This window comes from Sipha flava, unplaced genomic scaffold (assembly GCF_003268045.1).
Source record: "Sipha flava isolate LNK unplaced genomic scaffold, YSA_version1 68_pilon_pilon, whole genome shotgun sequence".
In the NCBI taxonomy this organism is placed as follows: domain Eukaryota; kingdom Metazoa; phylum Arthropoda; class Insecta; order Hemiptera; family Aphididae; genus Sipha; species Sipha flava.
In genome coordinates, this window is record NW_020273608.1 from 451,653 (window position 1) to 473,147 (window position 21,495).

Genomic DNA, 21,495 nt, shown 5'->3' on the forward strand with positions numbered 1-21,495 from the left:
TTTTTTTTTTATTTAATTATATAACATAAGTAAAATGTCATATACATGGTTCCAACAAATGCACTTCAATTTAATTTAATGTTTTTATGTATCTATATATATATATATATATATACTAAAATATGTAATTTGTATACATTTTAAATGTTAAGCAATATATTGTGTCAAATGATTTTATTTAAATGTATGGGAGGAATGGAGCAACTATAATATTTTCATTTAAGTTTAAGAAACACAAGTTCAGTAGTTATTACTATACATACTCAATCATCAAAGTATTTCAAATTATTTATGTACTGAAGTAATATAAGTACATACAAATGTATATTTAAAAATTCACTTTTATATATATACAATGTACATCTTCAAAAGTGCAAAATTTGATTTTTGTTGTTTTTATTGAAAAATACAACGGTGAAATTTACATAGAACATTTTTAAACTATTTTAAAATAACTTAAAGCCCACCCAGAATTGTTTAAAATAATTAATCGCTTTTAGATTTAAAATGGCAATGGTAAATTTTTGACGAAATAAAAATTTGGTAAAAATAATCCAAATAACATAGCTAGTTATCATGAACAAATTTTTATCTTTCTTAATCACAACAAAATATTGGAACATCTTAAATATTTAATGAAAACAGCGAATCAAAGTAAATTGTTTAATCATATCGTTGACTTAATGCATATTATATATAACAATATGGACTACAATCAAAATACCAATAAATAAGAAAAATATACAAGCAAATTAACGAATGATTATTTAAATAAATTAAATAATTCATATTAAATCATTCATCTGAATTTGCTTTTAAAATCGACTTGAATTTACTACTTTTGATAGATCTCAACTGAATAAATTTATTATGGAAATAAGGATTTGTTGAATTTTAGTTAATGCAGAACACAGTAATACATTGTTTTTTTTTTTCAAAATATTATTTTATAATATTCCAAGCATACATAAGTATCTGTTGAATTCATAATTTCATCAAAACATTTTTCATATTATCTTTTACATGGATATAATAACCACCGGTATTTTACACTGTACCTATCATAATTAATTTGTTTTTTTAATAATATCATGGTAACACATGATTGTATCATTTTCATTCATGTTTAATATACGTACATTAAGCATTTTATGATGTTTATAATATTATCATTCAATGTGAAATTAAGTTTATATTAGAGTAAAAGCTAAAAACAAATGTTTGTTATTTTACAATATTATTTGGACCTCCAATACAGTTTTTTTTTTTTTTGCTCGGTAAATTACTTTGTTTTACTATTAAGTACCCACTGAGTAAACTTGCATTAAAATAATGAACATAGACAATGACTTCATTTAATTTTAAACTAATTTTTAACAAACTTTATTTACCAATACGTACAATTCAAATAGCAAATGCTGAATCACATACACTTTTTTCATTCAACAAAGGAAAAAATAACATTTTTTATGTTTATTAATAATTACAACCCTGTATTTTTTTACCATTATATAATACAGATAATAGTGCTATTATTTAGGGGTTAGAAGGTCTATCATACGCAAATCATCAATAACTTTCCTTTTAAATAGATTACTGATTTTTTTTTTTTATATTTAGCTAAATTATTTGTGTCGATGTTTTTACGACCACGTGAATTTTCAATCAAATCGTTAATTTGATTGATTTTCAACGAAATATTTGCTCACGACTTCAATCAGTGGTCCTTTCGTTGAAGGTAATTTTTAAGCAACTTTAGAAAGTTCAATTATGAAAATATATCTTAAATTTTATACTATACAACAATACATTATTTTCGTAGATTTTGTTGACGTATCGTCCAAAAACAAAAAACTTAAAATTGAAACCCTTACAAAAATAATTGTTATCAGATATTCTTAAATCGATCTCAAAACTGATCAACAATGTGTTTCTGTTCTAATATCTAATAACCCTTTTTAAAAATTCCTACCATCGACCTCAATAACAGTGTTGCAAAGAACTGCCACGCAGTTTTTAAAATTAATATAATATACCTTTTGCCACTGAACGCAATTCATTTTCTTTTACTTTTTTTCACATCATTATTAAATCAAACCTCGCTACGACAATGGACATTGATTGTATTGCTCGTTGTAAGGATTATCGTATGCAAAATATTTTGTTTACGTCAAAAATAAACATATTCGTGCATTACACCTATTTAATTTTCATGAAAAACAAATTTTGTTTAGTGCAAATTAATGACGAAAACAGGCAGTTCTTATGGTTTATAGATATTGATTAGAATCTGTGTTTATATGTGTCTAATTATTCTGTGAAAATTGTATTGCTGATCTTAAATTGTGGTTGAAACAATAAAAAGTTGCTGTAAAAGTGTACCATTCTCATTGGAACACATAATCGTTTGGAGCAGCAATTCTTAAACTGTTTTCCAAGAAATTCACTTCAGGGATCTTAAGATCTGAAGATTATTAATGTTGAAGAAGTGTTTACATTAAAGAAAAAAATCTTTGTGCTCGTATATTAAATAACAATATATGTCATATAAAACAGTCTAAATGTATATTTAGTCTAATCAAAGTAATTATTTTTAAAGTTTTAATATATATGTATAGAATTATTATTATTATTTTAATTTTTATTCTATCATATTTTTTGAATTAAATACTTTTAACATAATATTATTATATGATTATAATTAATTTACAAATAATCCTAAGAAAAGCTAAAAAGCTAAAAAAAAAGTAGGGATTTTATGATAAATGTAAACATCAAAAAGGGTTCCACGAATAAAAAAGCTTATGAAACGCTGGTTTAAAGAGTTAAATGGTAACGTGTATTTTGAAATATAAACAACACTCATATATTGAATACTTACATAAATTCTCTTTAATAAGAAAAACATTCCAAAAATTTAAAATGACTTTTAAATTCGACATAGACATTTAAGTAACACTTGATGCATCATATATTATCATATATTTTATCACATTTTAATCGCAGAATAAATAAAATCTATTTGAATAACATATGAAAAAGAAAAAGCAAATTTACTCCAAAGAAAACTAATGCCAATAATAAATGAGTAATTAAAATTATATTTTGATCATAGAAATTGATGAAAATGATTATGATTAGTTTCGATTGAATTTTACATTTTAAATAAAATTTCTTAATATAAAAATTAGAAGTTTTAAAGTAGTCATTATTACTACAATCCAAAATTAATCAAGCTTAATATTGTATGTATCTATAAATATAAAGTGGTTGATAAATGTAATTTTAAATCTGTAAACATATCGACTGTGTCTCGTCGAGCATTCACTCTAATTTACTCACTCAAACGTGAGTCATTCTAAAAGCGTTTGTATAATTTTTTTATGTTTATTTTAAAACATTAATAAACTATATAGATCATTCGTAATAAAACTAGATCTAATTCACTTTTGTTGTGTCGATATATATCTTAACAGGTGTGCCTTGAATTTCATCATATTTCGTCATTTTTAAAATTCTAATTTTTTTTTTCTTATAAATAACCCGGTTTTAACTTCTAATTTAACTTATATAATGTACAAAATAAATATAAGCAATGATCGTATACAATCTCGTAATCACTTTTACAGCTCCAAAAGCAATTTTCTAATAAATAATAAAGAATTTAAAAAAAATGAAAAAATAACATCATTTTTTTAAAAATATCAATCGCATCTTCACCCCGTACCCTTTCCCTTTATTCCATCCGGAATATAGAACCATTGCCCAAAAAATATTAAGCTTATATTTGAAATGGTTTTAGAGTGTGATTAATTGCTTTCAGCTTTATAAGACAACTCTACTGGTGATACAATTTCCTAGTAACTTACTCAAAACGGAACTCCCACGAGACCAACATATGCGATCAGACTCATGTACCATTTAAACCAATAAAATTGACTAAACTTCTGGTTGAAGTGAATACAAAACATCAGAATTAATGTTTAAATGATAAATTAATAATTACAAAAGTTTAAAAAAATTAAATTAGGATACATTTAAAAAGTAATTATTACAATTCAGAAATAGACAATCGCTGTATAAAATAATAGTTTTCTTAACTTTAGTCGAAAACCATATTTTGTTTTAATTTCAATAATTAGTTAAAAATATCATAATAAATAAATATTTAATAGTGAATATAAATTTCATTAATAATATATTTGAGTTAAATCTCCTTAGAAAAGATTATAGAAAAATTGGAGTAACAAAAAATATTCTAGTCATTAAAAAAATTATTAAGAAAATATCAAATGTGTATATTGCTATTAAATAATATATACTCGTAGGTTTACGTTGAAATATTTGTTGAGCACTAGTAGATGAAGGCAATAACAACAGCAGACTAAATTTTGTTTTCCACAATGATAACTTAAAAAGAATAAGATTAACATGTCGATATAAATGTACGATTGATAAAATATGAAACAAAATTTAAACTAATCATTTTATTGATTATATCCTAACTCAAATTTTTATAGCTTTAATTTATAGCGTATAAAAATGTAAGAAAATACTAGTGATATAATATAATAAACAAAAAAGTAAATTTAAGTGAAATGTTTGAGTGGAGCTATAATTAATTAAAATAAATAAAATAACTTTAAAATATTATTGAACGCATTTAGGTACCTGTTAAGTTTTTAGGATTTACAATTATTTAGAAAATATCTACATAATAATCGCAATAATGTTTTCACTTAGGTTCATGCCGCAACATGATTTATTAAAGAATGTGAAGCTACGCCGATAATCCCTTTTTTCGACACATATAATGCGAAAACCTGAAGGGTTGTAGTTATAACAATTGTTTTCACAGTCTGCACTGTTATATAAAATATGGTCAAAGTCCGATTTTTCCAAATAATTTTCTAAGATTGTTTAAGTACTTCACGCATACATTTATCAACAATATCATATAAAAGTGATACATATAAATATTTAATTAATATTCCGGTTTAAATTTTATTTTGTTTGTGTACATTTATCTCTATAAGTTATAAGTTTTAAATCAAGACACAATCTGTAAATAATATTATAAAGTTAATTTTCTAGAGGTTAAATTACTTAACATCAATAGAATTTTGAATAAATAAATAATAAATTACTACACTTTCTCTGATACAAATATGAATATACTCCGTCCAGATTAGGGAAAAATTCATCCTAATTTTTCTTATACAAGAAACTATTATAAGGCTATTTAAACATTTTTTATGCTTTTAAAATAAGATTTTAAAAAACATAATTATTGTATCAGAAAATCTAACATTTCATATAAACTAAACAAATAAAATAATATTTTTTTTAATTCAAAGAATAGCCTTAACCATTTGGTTTTAAAATTGTGTTTAAAAGCATTTATGGAATATAAACTAAAATTATAATATTATATATACATACACATACATACTTGTTACACAGAAACAAGTAGGTATGCTTATAAGTTACAAAGACATTTTTTTCTTTTTACTCATTTATTTGTTTTTTTTCTAACATCAAGGATTCTATTTGATCTTCTAACACAGTCGCACAAAGCAAATAACATCTTTAAGTTGCTCAACCGATTTATTGAAACTTTGGTGTTTAGAAAAGCCAATAATAATAAAAATGTAATTTCTTGTTGAACTTTATTTTGGCTCTTATTATCTCTTTCTTGTCTCAAAATACTACGTTTAGATTAAGTTTTTTGATCACTCGGAAACACTCAAAATATTTGTCGTCATTTGTTACGTTTAATTTCACTACGTACTTATGCCAATTTAATAATTAAATACCTGGCGCATCAAATCGTAATAATATTTGAAACCCAATTTTCTTATTTATTGCAGATAATAAAATACATATGAAGATCAAATAAAATGCATACATAAATGTTATTGAATTAAGTTCCTTATAAAATATTAATAAGCATTACCTCAGAATAATTAAAATAAAAAATATTGAGTATCACGATATATGAACTTAAACTATGCGGTTATAGATTTGCATTTATTATGTAAAAACTATTGTAACGAATTATCGTAGGTCAGCCACACAAAAATATTATGAAGACGAAAAGTGTTAAAGTTCAAAAATATGAGAGAACTTACTTAATAAATGTATTCTATTTTAATTTTCGTAGAAATTTAAATTTTCCCCTCAAAAAAAACTATAAAACATACATTTATTATTAATTTAAAGTACGTAAATTAAGGTATTCGCATTCGCATATATTATTTAAATGATTTTCACACGAACAAACATTTACATACTTACATACTATATAATGTATCACGTTTACTTTAAGTAAGCACAGGCGCGGATCTAGAACTCATTTTGGGAAGGGCCATTGTTTCGAAAGTAATAAAAGATAATATACAATTACAAAATAATAAAAGTAAATTATTGATTCAAATTAGAACGTTATGAATACATGAAATTGTTAATATTTAAAATTAAATAACAAAGTTTAATCTTCTTTGTTTTATTTTTCTAAATTTAGAAATAATATTATTAACATTTATGTGTATATTCTTGTAAATATTGAACAAAGCGTTCCTTTCCCATTTTTAAACAACGCCATCAAACCTTAAGCATTAAAACGCCTAAGAGTAGAGAATTATCGCATGTATAGTATTTTTTAACAAGTTATTAGAACCTAAATTAGTCATAAGCGGTGCCATAGCAAGTATTTGGTATAATATTATATAAAAATACGGGTAACGGATTGGGAGTAACCGTATTGGTTCCCATTTGAAAAAGATATTTTATTAGATATAGCCGAATTGGTTCCTGTTTGTGTACAGGTTAGGCGAGCCAGTGCATTGAGGGCAAAAAGCAAAATTTTAAAAGCTATATGTATGACATATAGACACAATTATTACATCGGTAAGATAGAGTATAGAAGTATAATAGATATAATATAGATTACTAAATACTAGCAAATTACTAGCAAACAAGAAAGAAATAACAAATACTTAGAAAATTGTATGACCGAGTACATTAATGAGAAAATTACGAGAATCGAATATTTAAAGAACGTTAGCTTCAAATTTACAAATCAGTGGTTTTAAAATAAATTTATTATATTTTATTATTTGTATTTTGTACACCTAAGTGATGATTAGTTGACTTCCAAATCAACGATTTAAAATTGCATATTTTTATCATTTTTTTTTTAACATACATTAACGCATATTAACCAATCCTACTTTAAAGTTGACAGTCCTGAGCCTGGAAATTTGAGAAGTTAAATGTGCGTAGTTAAACGGAAACCAAATCGGCTATACCTAATAAAATACCTTTTTCAGACGAGAACCAATTCGGCACGTGGAGTGGGGCTCGGGAACCAATTCGGTACCAGCCAACGAATTGACAGCAATCTTATCTAAGATAAGTTATCTTTCCATCGAAGGTCGAACACTCAAAAATTTCCGCAGATTTACTATTATATTTATATTTATATTTATATTCGCCAACAATATTATAGTCTATCAGTACGTTTATCATCACTATTAATATTCTTAGAAATTGGATGGAAATTATGATTTTATGAACAAGTGGTGATGTAGTTTAAATGTATATAAATATAATATGTTATATAACATTTTTATTGCAAGAAAAAATCTAATTGAAAAAAAATTAAAAACGCATTTTATGCATATTTAAATTTTGAAATAAACACAAAGGATTTAATTTTGATGTTTTCTGGGAGGTCATGACCCCCATGACCCTTCCCCTGGATTCGCACCTGAGTAAGCATTATAAGATATACTTAATAAACATGTAGTTTACAAATTATGTAGTTAGAGTCACTGAATATTCGAAATATAATAACATATATAAATTAATTTTAAATCTGTGTTAAGGTTAGTTCTATAAGCAGTTAATTAGAATCAATTATCAATATATATATATATATACTCGAATATATTTTTACTTTTTCTTATCAAATAAAATAATTATAAAATGTTTTATTGATAGAGTTTCTCAATATAATATAAAACATTCGTATTTTGTTTTGCTTACCATGAACTAGTAAAAATTTACTTATAAATTTTAATTTAAAAGTCGGAATTTGAAAAGATGAATCTCAATGAGTTAAAAACAACCAAGCTATTGTTAAAATCAATCTTGTTTCTATTTATTTATTAGATTATGTTTTCTCTTAATAATTTGTCTCCATGACTACTGACATACTCGATGTATTAGCTCTTTAAATTAAAATTTTTATTTAATTGTGATTCTAAATAATTCCTGTAAACAACTTTTCGAGATTTTTACCGTTTTAAAAAGAGTTTTCGGTTTAAAATGTATAAAAAAAAACCATGTCATTATAAAAACCAATAAACTCTTTTGTTTCACTAAGAATGACTAATTGGATGAATAATCGAATATTTCAATTCGGATAATTGGTAACAATTTATCTTTTTGCTATTTTTAGTAGTATTTACAATTTGTAGCTTGTGCATAACATCACGTTACATTTTGTTTATTTATGCGATACTTAATGGATGTGACACATGGTTAATTTTGGTTTGAAACCAATTTATAATAATAATAAATATGAATAATAATTAATAATAATAATTTGTTTTGAAAGAACATGTTTGTTGAGATTTGATTAATCTTTAAAATGTTGAATAAAGTATTATTTTTAATGTATGATGATTGAAACTTCAGAACTAGAAGACATTAAATCAAGTGATAATATAAGTACTCATTCTAACATTACTATATCTTTTGTAAAAATGTGTATGATTTATTTCGTGAAATGGAACACGACATTTACGCATGTAACTATATGTTATACCTACCTACTGAATAACCGTAAGTTTATCGACTGCCAATTTAGTTAATTGCCTACAAAATCCTGTAACAAATCTTATACAATAAATAACACAATAATTAAATCATCACGTTGGTCTATACCTATTACAACCGAACGTTTTAATACACTTATACGGTATCCCAAAAAATAATAAAAAAGATCAATTGTACTGCTGTAATTGATTAACATTGATGATATTGAATTTTAATTGACTCAAAGAACGTAATTTTTATTAATACATTATTTTAGAAACGCATGATATATAACATTTCGTCACATAATCAATATACATTTTTCAACTACGCGTTGTCAATAAGTATCTACAATTTATTTATACTATAAGTACAATAAATTTTTAAATTAAAAGTATATTATTACTCGCACGGTTTTAAAATTCGATAAAAATATAAAAACATTAATTATACAGCAAAAAATCGAATATATGCTGTAAATAACGACCCTAAGAACGATTCCGAAGATATATTGATTGTTATGACTTATAAATAACGACGAACTCGGTTACTAAATAGAAGTAAAATATGTATGCAATTTAATTTTTACATAGCTAAGGACAATATGATATATAATGATAATACGCTTGAATCCAAAAACTCCAAAACCTACATAATATAATAACGCAATCCAACATACTATACGTATTTCTGCAACTATATGCAAGTAAACCTATTTACAACGAGCGTGGTACGCAGAAAAAGTTTAACAGATCTGTAATAATATTAATAAAAGTTAAGAAAATGTTGTTCAATTATAATGAATACCTACATCACAATACTTGATTTATGTACGTTTAAATAAGATATTACAGTATATTCAGCTTGCCGAGGTAAAAATATCAAAAATATATCATCTATATATTGATATTGATGATGAACCCACGTAGTGGGCACGCAACAAGATAATTACATCAGGTCTGCTTAAAATATCACAATATTCCAAAAACCATGTAGGATATACGTCGACAAGAAAACAATGTTAAATTGGAAACTCAGCATAATCGTAACTGCAAAATTAATTTTAAAAATATAATAAAATATCTGATAAATTTGACATGCTAATAAATAGAAAAATATAATGAATGATCCAATACCATAATAAAATGATAAAATAAACGCGATCATATAACGAACCAAGGGCGTAGGTAAAAATTATTTATGGAGGAGTTTGATATATTTTGGTAGTAATTATTTTTATTATTACCTATTTATTTACTAGCTGGGATTTTGGCAATGAAGGGGGTTTGAACCCTTCTACAACCCTTACCGATGTCACTGCATAGAACATAATGTTAGAATAACAATTATCATTACTTGATACCCTACAGTTACCAAAATGCGTCGTGCACGGTTTTATCGATTTTTTAACTTACAGAATTACAAATTTATATGAAAAAAAAACCTAAATCCCTTTTATAAAATAGCACAATCACACTTACATGATTTAAAAATAATATCTAATCAAGGTTTTTAAGTAAAAGAAATTGAAAAATCTCATTTAGAATAAATTTTGTTACATATAATAATATTTTTTTTAACACAGAACTAAGATAAATAGCCTAAAATAATTGGTCACAATTGTAAGCGAACATAATTAGAAAAAATCTTAAATTGTATTTATTACATTTCATCAGAACGCATACATGATACGCAACACTGCATACTCGACGTTTAAATAATTATACATTCTTCATAATTATATTATACTCATATTATTTATTGTCCAAAAAAACGTGATTATTTTTCTATGGATTTTCAAGTATAATATTACTCCTTAAATTGTACAGATTAAGAAGTTAATTCTACTAATTTACATTGTCCATTCAATTTTTTTTACAGCTATAACAAAACAACACATAAATCAAAAAAACTAGAATAACCTCAATTAAGTACACGAGGGGATGAATGGCTGAAATAATGATTGTTTTTAAGGAGCTGAAAAGGAACGACTCTAAGTCTCAATCTATAATCTCTAAGACTTTAAGTACAGGAAAAGACGATGAATATTTTAATAGAAAGTATACTACAACCAAAACATATGCAATAAAAGTTGTAAATGACTTTCTAGCTGATGAATCTTTAATAAAATGAGAAGTTTATGAAATATTTATGGAAATAAAATCTAAGGAAATTATAACCTATCCTAATAGGTCAAGTAATAACGATAGGTTTTTTCAAAATGATAGTCCTAAAAATTAGTTTTATTTCTGTCAGAAATATATACATATCTTTTTGTTTTTATTGAATATACTTTACAAACATAAAAAACGCATTATTAAATGTAAATATATAGTACATTTTTACATTGTGCAAATTTTATAACTATAAATATTTTATTGGAAAAACCCTCATTAACACCTACACCACCTAAATTTTAAAACTAAACCAAAGAAGGTAGAAAGTTTTTATTGTGTTTTTTAAAAATCACGAAATCTAAAATTTAAAAACGTTACGCCACTAATGGTTAACAATTCATCAAGTCGAATTCTCTTACACGAATTAATTCCACAAAAATAAAAATTAAGCATGACGATTTAATGCGGTAAATAGATTTATAATAATAAATGCTATTAGACATATTATGATATGCATATATTATGTATATATATATTAATGTAAGTTAATTGAAGATTAATAAATGAGGACAAACACATTTCACATGATTTTTGATTTATGATTTGTAAAAGAATGTTTTTACTATTTGGTTTTTATTATAAAAATCACACGTGCATTCACGTGATTAATAAGTTAATTTATGTAAGTACAAAACCATTAAAGTGAGTTACTTTAGTTATTACATTTTATATTTATAGTTATATAATTGCTAGAACTACATTTCTGTATAAACATCATAATTTTAAATATTATTATTTTACTGTAATGAATATGATTTGGACATAATGAAAAAACACTACGGGGCACACATCAGTGAAGATAATTCAGTGATATAAAGTTTACTTGTTGAAAAAATGATCGTTTTAATTTTAATAATAAATTTATAGGTATAATAAAAAATATTACTCAAAGAAAAATGTGTTATTATTGGAAATTTTTTTTTTTAAAAAAACAAAGAATAAATGACTCGATCAACATTGTCTATGTCGTAACGTTTGAAATGAACTAGTAACAAATATTTGAACGATCAAATTGTCTCTCACGCACGTCTATAATAAAATTATATAAATATACAATTTGCAATACAATTGTTTAAAAGTTAAAAAGTAACGACCAAATTTGACGTTAAGACGATGATAGTAATAATTTCATCATTGTACGGTTTAAATAATATTTTAATACATTAACCGAGAAAGAATAGAACACTAACCGGAATATTATAGATGCTGATTATTATTATATATTATTATATATATATATACAAACCAGTTTCGGTAGTATTGTGTACACTCCCGACAACGAAGGGGATATCGCGGACAACTTGATAACGATTTTTCGATTTTATGACAGAAAATTTTTACTCTGTCATTCGACATCAATTATATTTTGACATATTTCGACAAACAATCCTGAGATGGATTTATTAATAATATGCCACCAAATTGGCAGCTCATTTTCGCACACACGAGATAACATTAGATGGAACTCACGCGTTTGTAAAGTGAACCAATACAAATACAAAAGAATATAACTGAGCACGTTTAACGGAAAAAAAAATATATGAAAATAATTATAATAAATTAACAGGCGAATAAACTTTCTAACATGGTATTATTCACTATAGGTATACTACGTAGGTACACGTAAAATGTTTGGTGACCGCGGCATTACATTCTTGGTAGGCATTTACAGCGCATACGTGGTAACTGGTAACAGTAGGTGTAAATGAGCGGTCTTTACCGGGGGCAGTGGTGTCAGAAATAGGGTGAAAACAATATTGTTGTCCTAATGTTCCAAAAGTGTTCTAAAAGTAATCATTTTTCGGAGGAGTGATTACGGTCCACGCTCTACACGTACACGTAGTTTCGCCTGTAATATAATCATACCAATATATTATATACGTGCGCGTCGGTGGCTGATCCAAGACGAATGATACGCCAATCTGACATTTCGTTTCAGAGTCCATGTATTATGTAACACGTGCACGATATTCATTATACCTATGTTGATGGATTTCGGAAGAAAATTCAATGAAAAAATGTCAATCATAAGGTGAAAATCGCTGTAGAAAAAAAAAATCTAATTCAACCGGTGCCACCATACGAACGTGTAATACATAAGCCTTGGGTGGGTCGGACATACGCCGTCGAATCCACCACCGCATTACATCATAATTAACGTGCACTTGCAGTTTGGGCATCAAGAATAAAATAAATAATATACTCGAGCACGTACGACACGAAACGGACGTCGCAGCGTAGTATCGTTTACCCTCAATACTATCGGAAAATAATAATTAATCGTCGACGCGACCGCCGTCGCGCTGGATCCGCTCCCCGTCATCATCCCGACCACTCTATTTCGCAGCCGATTTCCGACGGATGAGTTATGAGAGTATGGAAAAAAAAAAAAAATTAAAAAAAATCTAACGTTTTCATACCTAGAAATCGTCGACGAACGCGAGCCAACCGATGTGCTAGAACTGTACCGCCATGGTGTACAATTGTTTACGGCGAGGGCAATCACACGACGGCGACGAGTTGTCACGAAGAGGCGGAACACGCGAGAAACGGACGACCGGTGCACCGCGGAGCGAACGACGTTCGCTTGAACTACCGTCGCGGCGACGGATTCCCAAGCTTTTGGCGGCCCATGTGGTATCGTCGCGGCGAGTGTCTCGCGTCTCGGCGGTGGGGGAGTATGACCAACTGTCAGCGGCGAATAACCGTGCGCGGCGACCGGCGGCGATCCAGACTACACGCAACCGTAACAATATTAAATTTTATTATTATTATTATTATTATTAACAGTGGCGTAACTGAAAAAAAAACCTAGGGGGGGGGGGCAATATAATATATTTATTATTACCGAAACCCTAACATCCCTCCCCCTCATCAGTTGAAACATATTTTTATTGTATGTATTTTGTACACTATATCTAATTGTTTGATTTTACACAAGTCTTTTAACTCATTACACGGTTTAGATAAATATAAATTGTAGGTAACATGTACTAGGTACCAATATTGTTAAATAATATCCATAAGAGTTCATTAATAATAGGTACTATTTGTACTGTTGGATTATTTGGGGGGGCAAAATTATACCTTTATCTCTCAAAAGATTGTCAGAGGGGGCACTTGCCCCCCTTGCCCCCTTGACCGCGAAATCCTAAGATATTTTACAACCGTACTAATTTTTACACCCACAGTTAATAGTCGCAGCGGTTATTGTTCGCGTGAGAAATATTGGATGTGTAACGGCGATTAATATCAAATTTTCCGTCGTTTTTGCTATTTGTTGTTAACCAGTCATCGTAGCCTTTAAAAACCTTAAAACACTCCTCGAAATATTTTTTCTCGTACTGTTTACACTGCCTACAGAAATTTTAGTGTTTATTATCATTATTATTATTGTAATAACATGTGTCCCGGATGTTTTCGGGTATCTACTGCAATTGAGTGTATTGGTAATGCGCTGTTTTTTTAAGGTCTATTCACATATGCGGACACCGCGCGTGGCAGACACGGCATAGACAGTAGCTTTCATATATAACCAGCACTTCACAGACACTATAGTAGTAGGCATCAGGCAAATTAATTTAATAGTGATCAGTACTCGAATTGGGAAGGTGCGCAGGGGGACGGAGCTCCTGTACTATTTTTTTTTTTTTTTTTGCGTACCCCGACTATATTTTTTCACCGGAACGAGGGGGGGGACGCCACTTTCATCTTAATTTATGTTCAAAATAATTTTTATGTGAATTTCAATTTACGTCAATTGGAAAATGAATTTTACGATTTATAATATCAAAACTAATTTTATAGTTAAAGATATGATAAGGGACAACGTCGTCATTTCTGGAAAAATATAAATAGTAATGTCTGTGAATTTGGTGAATTTGGAATTATACTTTATACATTGTACGGTTTGTTATTAATATTGGCGATCGACGATATCGTTATTTTGGAAAAAAAATAAATGCCCTCACCACGACCTTAGACTAATCTTCTAAGGTCATGGCCCGCACTAAAGAGTAAAAATAGATAAAAACAAAAACCAAATATATGATTATATCATTCGATTCATGAGACTGCCTGATCGCCTACAATTGCCTATGTTAATTATTATTTTATTTTTATTTTCTATTGTAACATATAGGATGTTGGTATTGCTATCAAAATATATTATATTTGGGATTTAAATACGAGTATTTGTTTAGCTGAAAAGTGGTATTCAAAAGGTTGGTGGAGGGGTAAGAGGGGGGAAGTCTCTCACGGGTCCGTGTCAAATAATTGCGCACATGAAACGCAGTTTTCAAATCGTTGGACTGAGCTCCCCTACTTAATTTTTCCCATTTCGAGCAATGGTAGTGATGTAGTGGATTATTGTACGTAGAGTAACACAGACGTAAAAATGTGTCCGTAATTTCTCTGCGGAAGATTTGGCGATAATCGCAAGCTCAATTTCGTGATCCATTTTGAATAATTAATATATAATTTAATAATTTTGAAGATGGCGAAAACTGTACATACAGCATACATGGTCGTTATCGTGTTCACAACAACCGCGCAGACACGCGCTGACATGTATAGACCTGACCGGCACAGACAAAATATTCACCTCGAGCTTGTCGATCTGTGCCGGAACTTGTCTGCGCGTACACGCAACGTTGACAAACCCTAGATGTGAAAATGTTCATGGATAACGTATACTTATATATCAGAGGTGGACAACTGGCGGTCCGCGAGCCTTTTTTATCCGACCCGTGCTATATTTTCAAATTACATCATACAATTTTAAAGTTTATCGTCTAAACTCTGTCTTATCAATATAATAATTGTTATCTGATATTAAACATTGTTAAATGTCTAAATGTCATATATACCATCGTTTCTCATCCTTTTTAGTGTCACGACCCTCAAAATAGGTATAAAATATGGTCAATCACTTCGCGACCACCCCTCCATCTATATTAGGTGAAAATTTGATTTGAATTTACATTTTTTAAATCAGCGTTTTATTATTTTTGACCTACGCGACCCCAAGTCAAGATTTTCGTGATCCCTCTGAGGGTCGCGACCCCCGGTTGAGAAACGCTGATACATACCATATGTATACATATAGCTTTCAAACATAGCTGTTTGTACCGAACTATTTAACTATATCAGTTTCTTCGTATCTTTCGTGTAGCGCTGGCGTGTGTGTTGAATTTATTATTTCGATGTATATAAATACTAATTAAAATTCATATTTTGAATGACTTTTATTTCCTATGCTTTGGCCCGCTGAATTTTAACTTTCTAAACATTGGTCCTCTAGTAACTTTGAGTTGCCCATTCTTGTTATAAATCATTGTGTCTGGCACGATACGTGTCTGCCATGCGTGGTGTCTGCATATGTGAATAGACCTTTAATCGTATCAATAGTAGATACTTGACACGCGTTCGAATCATCAATACTAGGAACGTTCTCCGAAAAAAGAAAACCATTAGAATTCGGGGAGTTTTTGCCGTTTTAGACGCATCGACCTAGGTTTAGAGTATGTATAAATAATTTATTAAATTGTATTTTAAACCCTGGTATATACTGGTACAAATCGGGTAACCTAATGTAACTTAAAAATACAGTTTTCATTAATAAATTAATAAAATAAAATAAAATTGAGTTAATTGTTAATACTCATAAATTAATATGTAAATTAAATAGCGATTTTATTGACTTCGTACATTAATTAATTTATGTATTTATTTTTATTTTTAAATTTACAGGCTAATGCCGTTTTTCTGTATACCTGATGATGAAACTAGTCATACATTGTAAATTTAATAATACTTCAGCCTAAACACTTTATTTTATTTTTATATATAAACTATTTATTTATAATTATATTTTTAAAGCTTCCGCTTTCGTAAGCCCAATGCTAGTATAATATACTAACTTTGGACAGCACTACGACTGCATCTTTTAGAGCCTCTGTCGAGTCACTATTCTATGTATGCAGTAATAATTTCTCAAAAATGTTCTCATTTAGTTTGTTTACAATATTAATATAATATAATCAGAGTTTGCACGCCAAGTATTGCAATGGTCATATTTTGGATTTTTCAGTTTTCGTTTTTTTATTCTCGTTAAATATTTTTAATCTATACCAATTTTGGTTCTAGTTTTCCAAAAATATAAATTTTCAATCAAACTATAGGGCTACTCTGGTTGATATCAGTGTAAATCGTCTCAAAATATCTTACCAATTAAATATTTAATATAGTTTACTGCAAAAAAATTAAAATAACAGAAAGTCAAGAATATATAGTTTACGTATACTTAAATTGTAAAATGTTAAAATTTTTAACAAGTTTTCGATTCTTTGAATGCAATTAATTAATAGCTTCGGATTCTAGTATCTAGATCTTCTGTGGATTTTCCTTACTTCGGCCACTGGTTCCGATCCACATTGTATGTGTTGAGGTTAAGATATTTCGTGATAATTTTTGAAAAATATAGATTATATACAATATATTAAATCGATTCACACTATATACTGTTTTAAATTTTTCAAGACATATTATACGCCATAATCTGCTTGTTTTTGTGACCTGAACCATTTTTCACCGAGAGCTTTGAACGAAATATACCACGACTAAATTTCCCATAAAATCTGGAATGAATATATGCCAACAATTCGAATGCCTTTATAACATTTAATAAACCAATTGTATGCATAATATATTATATTTCACCCCGATTCGTCTTCATGTATATAAATTTGTTTCAATCTCATAACACTATATCAGCATCCAGTCCAGTGCACGTATCAATCAATATACCAAAAATTATACCTGTCATCATGTTTTATATTTGTATATTTATGTTAAACTTAAAATAATATAATCAGTCTACCTCAGGGGTCGGCAACCTTTTGAACCACGCGGGCCATATTTTTTTTTTCAAATATTTATCAAGGGCCACATTAAAAAAAATATTTTTACATATAATATATACTAATAATTGTATTGCTATTATATTTGATTATTTTACATAAAAATACAAGTGTAAAAAATACGAATGTTACTGGAAAAAATTGCTTTTAAGACAAAATTTAATTTTTTGACAAATTAAACATAATGACTTACCTTTATTTTCGACGAAAAAGTTTAAATCAACCCAAGAATTATTAAAAAAACGATGTTTATCACCAATTTTTTTCTTTTTTTTAGTCGCCATAATGTTTGGATTTACTTGTAAAATGAAACTATTACAAACGCTTACGGTCACACTTACGGGCGTAATCACGGTGTAATACTAATTGCTACAAACACAAAGTTACCATGCCCATAGATTAAATATATTAGATACATATGTATTAAATACATAGATTAAATATATTTAAAACTTTAATTTTTAAATATATATAAGTATATTTAATTTATCCTATGACTGAGTAGTGCAGCCATCAATATCTTCGACTCCGACTAGATAATAATAACAATTTTATTGATTAAACTGACTATATAACTATATAGAATAAACATCAACTATTAATTTTAATTATTAGATTAGATTTTATTTCTAACGAAAAAAGAATTGAATAGTAATGAAAATTGTATGGAAAATTTTATTGAAAAAAATAAAACACAAAAATTAACCACCTTTGTGCGGGCCATAAAAAATGGCTTCACGGGCCATATGCGGCCCGCGAACCGTGGGTTACCGACCCATAGTTTACCTTATTCAAATATAATGTAAATTCTATTCTTCGTCAACGCCAGACACTTTTCTCCAATGGAACACGAGGATTTATTAAATATAGTAAATATATAATTTTCGACCTTCAATAAATATAATTTTAGTTCCAACTGAAATTCTCTAATACATTTTGAGTAGGTATATTTATTTATTTACACATCTCAATGTTTATAATAAAATGAATAAAACAATTTCACAATCTGCAACACCAATCGAATAATTTAAACAAAATAATTTAAAACATTTCTTTAAATTCTGAGCGCTTATATAAGCTTATCATTGTAAAAAATAAAAATACATTTTTTTCAAGTAATGCCAAATGTAATAAAAAAAAAAAAAAAAAAAAATTAACTATCCTAAAATTATCTTTTAGTTTTAGTTTCAAATTCGAATAAACTACTAACGAAAAGTCTTGTGGAAAAAATATTAACAGCGTTTTTATTTTAATCACGAACGCATTATAAATAAACAACAAGCAAAACTTATAAAAAAAACTTCAACCTTACATAATTTAAAGGTAAGGATTATTAAATAAAAAATGAATTAATTAATTAACGAATATATCAAATTTTGATATAGGTACTCGTGTAAATCTAACATATTTAACTATTATATTACATTAAATAAATTTCAAAACATTCTATGTAGATATCCGTTAATAAAATATTTAAACTTTTGAACGTATTTTCCATTGAGAATATTTCGTTTTGGAATACTATTCACTAATATAAACTTTAATTGTATAAAAGATAAGTAAAAACTGTACAGTCTCTACTTTATTTTTATTCCGACTACGACATGTTGATCTTAATACATACGATAAACGTGACATGGTTATTTTACGGAACACTAAATATTTCAATTCGTATACACTTTGCATACATGGTACGCTGTCCAAGAGCGTTCAGTGCATTTATATTACATTTTATCCATGAGATTTCTGGTTTTTTTATGTTGTTAATCTGGAAAAACAATCTTTTAACTTCCTGGTGCACTGTATAGATACTTGTTTCATGTACTTATGAAGATATTATACCTCCATTTTAAATGTGATGCTCAGATACTTCACGATTATGTTGGAAATAGCGGTTTTCTTTTTTTATATGGACTTAATTAAAATATTCACAGTAATATAATTAAAAATAATACGGAGATCTATTTATTCAAAATGCACGTAGGTAGGTACTTATTATAATTGTTACGAGATATTAAATACAGATCTTGCAGCAATTCTCAATAATCGTTTATATGAAAAACATTCAAATTTGCCATGGTTATTGGATTTCTGGTGCATAAAGATTAAAAAAACGCATATGTAACTAACTCATTGAGTTATTTAGTCATAATTTTCCCAAATATATATAGTTAGTCGTACTATGATTAAGCAGCTGGCATTTGAATATATGAATATATAAACAATAGCTAATGGAAACAGCATTGAACTACAACTTATATGTAAAATCAATGGTATTTAATTATATTTCATACATTTAATCTCATGAAATAATTACGATGATTTTTCAATGTAAATCTGAATATTCAAGTAATAATGTACGAAAAAAATGTAGGAAACCTATTACCACATCTTTAAAATTACAAGATAAATGCTGTACTATAAATAAAACTATGGTATCGTGACATATTATGTAGTATAGTACAGCTAATATATATTATAACAAAATCTATTGTATTGACTGTAAAAATATATTAACAAACTTATTCATAACTAATCAAAAATAAAATGTCACTAGTAAAAAATCATGGTTATAAGAAAGTCAAACATTGAAAAAATTCACATTAACTTACCTCAATTTATAATTTAGAAACATATACGTACGACTACAAATTTAAATAATTTAATGCTTTATTTTTTAAATTGAGTTTAATAACATTTATTGATAATAATAATAAAGAATACTTAAAAATTTGAATTTTAGCAATATTGACCTATTACTTCGCCACTTGAGCTTCATTAAAAATGAACTGTATTTTATCTGCACCTCAATTTTATAGTATTTTTTCTAATTTATATATTATACAGTTTATAGTGTGACCTAAATGTCAGTATTATAAAACAAATAACATTCATCATAGTATCCAATATCCACATATAAACATACACATTGTCGAACCTATTGAAACATAGGCGTAACTAACTTATTGCATATTTTTTGCTCTCAAATTTCTTGAAATTATATTTAACGTTCAATCAAACAAAAACAATACATTATAAAAAAAAAATCTTAAAACACCAAATTTGTATTTCAATGTTCTGAAACATTTTAAATAAACACAAATCAATAATTTCAGTGCATTGTTACAGTTACGAATTCTTCTGTACAAAAACAATAATTGCTATACTAATTTTTGCTTTTTACTCTGTAGAAGAAATGTTTATTTAAATTATTTTTGTCCGATTCACACAAATAGTTAAAAGAAAATAATATATATTTAGATGCTTATGTCCGAGAATAACGTGTCTAAATTAATTCAAACTCAATTTCCGGCCGGAAACTAGTATTTGTGCACAACAATGGCGGTTAATGGTATAATTTTTAGAAAATACATTTCTCGGACTATTCAGAATCGAAAATTATGACTACACAATCGATACGATACCTTCTTACAGAAATGGTTTTGTTGATAATCTAATCCTTCTTTAATATTCTGTTTTCTTATATGTATTCTTATATGTTCTCTAACAACAATTTTTACCATCTATTAGTTATTGGTACACTATTGCCAGGTTGCACAAATATAACCCTACTC

The 21,495-nt window shown here is 27.3% G+C and overlaps 1 protein-coding gene across 6 annotated transcripts in view; it reads right to left on the bottom strand.

Moving 5' to 3' along the window:
- Positions 1 to 13,653, bottom strand: part of LOC112691990 (adenylate cyclase type 8) — a 171,990-nt gene extending 158,337 nt beyond the window's left edge. For 3 of the 6 annotated variants that reach the window (XM_025566482.1, XM_025566485.1, XM_025566484.1), the window contains exon 1: positions 13,421 to 13,652. The gene's annotated coding sequence lies outside the window, so the exon portion shown is untranslated. Of the gene's footprint in view, positions 1 to 13,420 lie in introns of all 6 variants that reach the window. The other 3 variants (XM_025566486.1, XM_025566487.1, XM_025566483.1) reach the window with 2 other exon arrangements.
- Between the last annotated feature and the right edge of the window lie 7,842 nt (positions 13,654 to 21,495).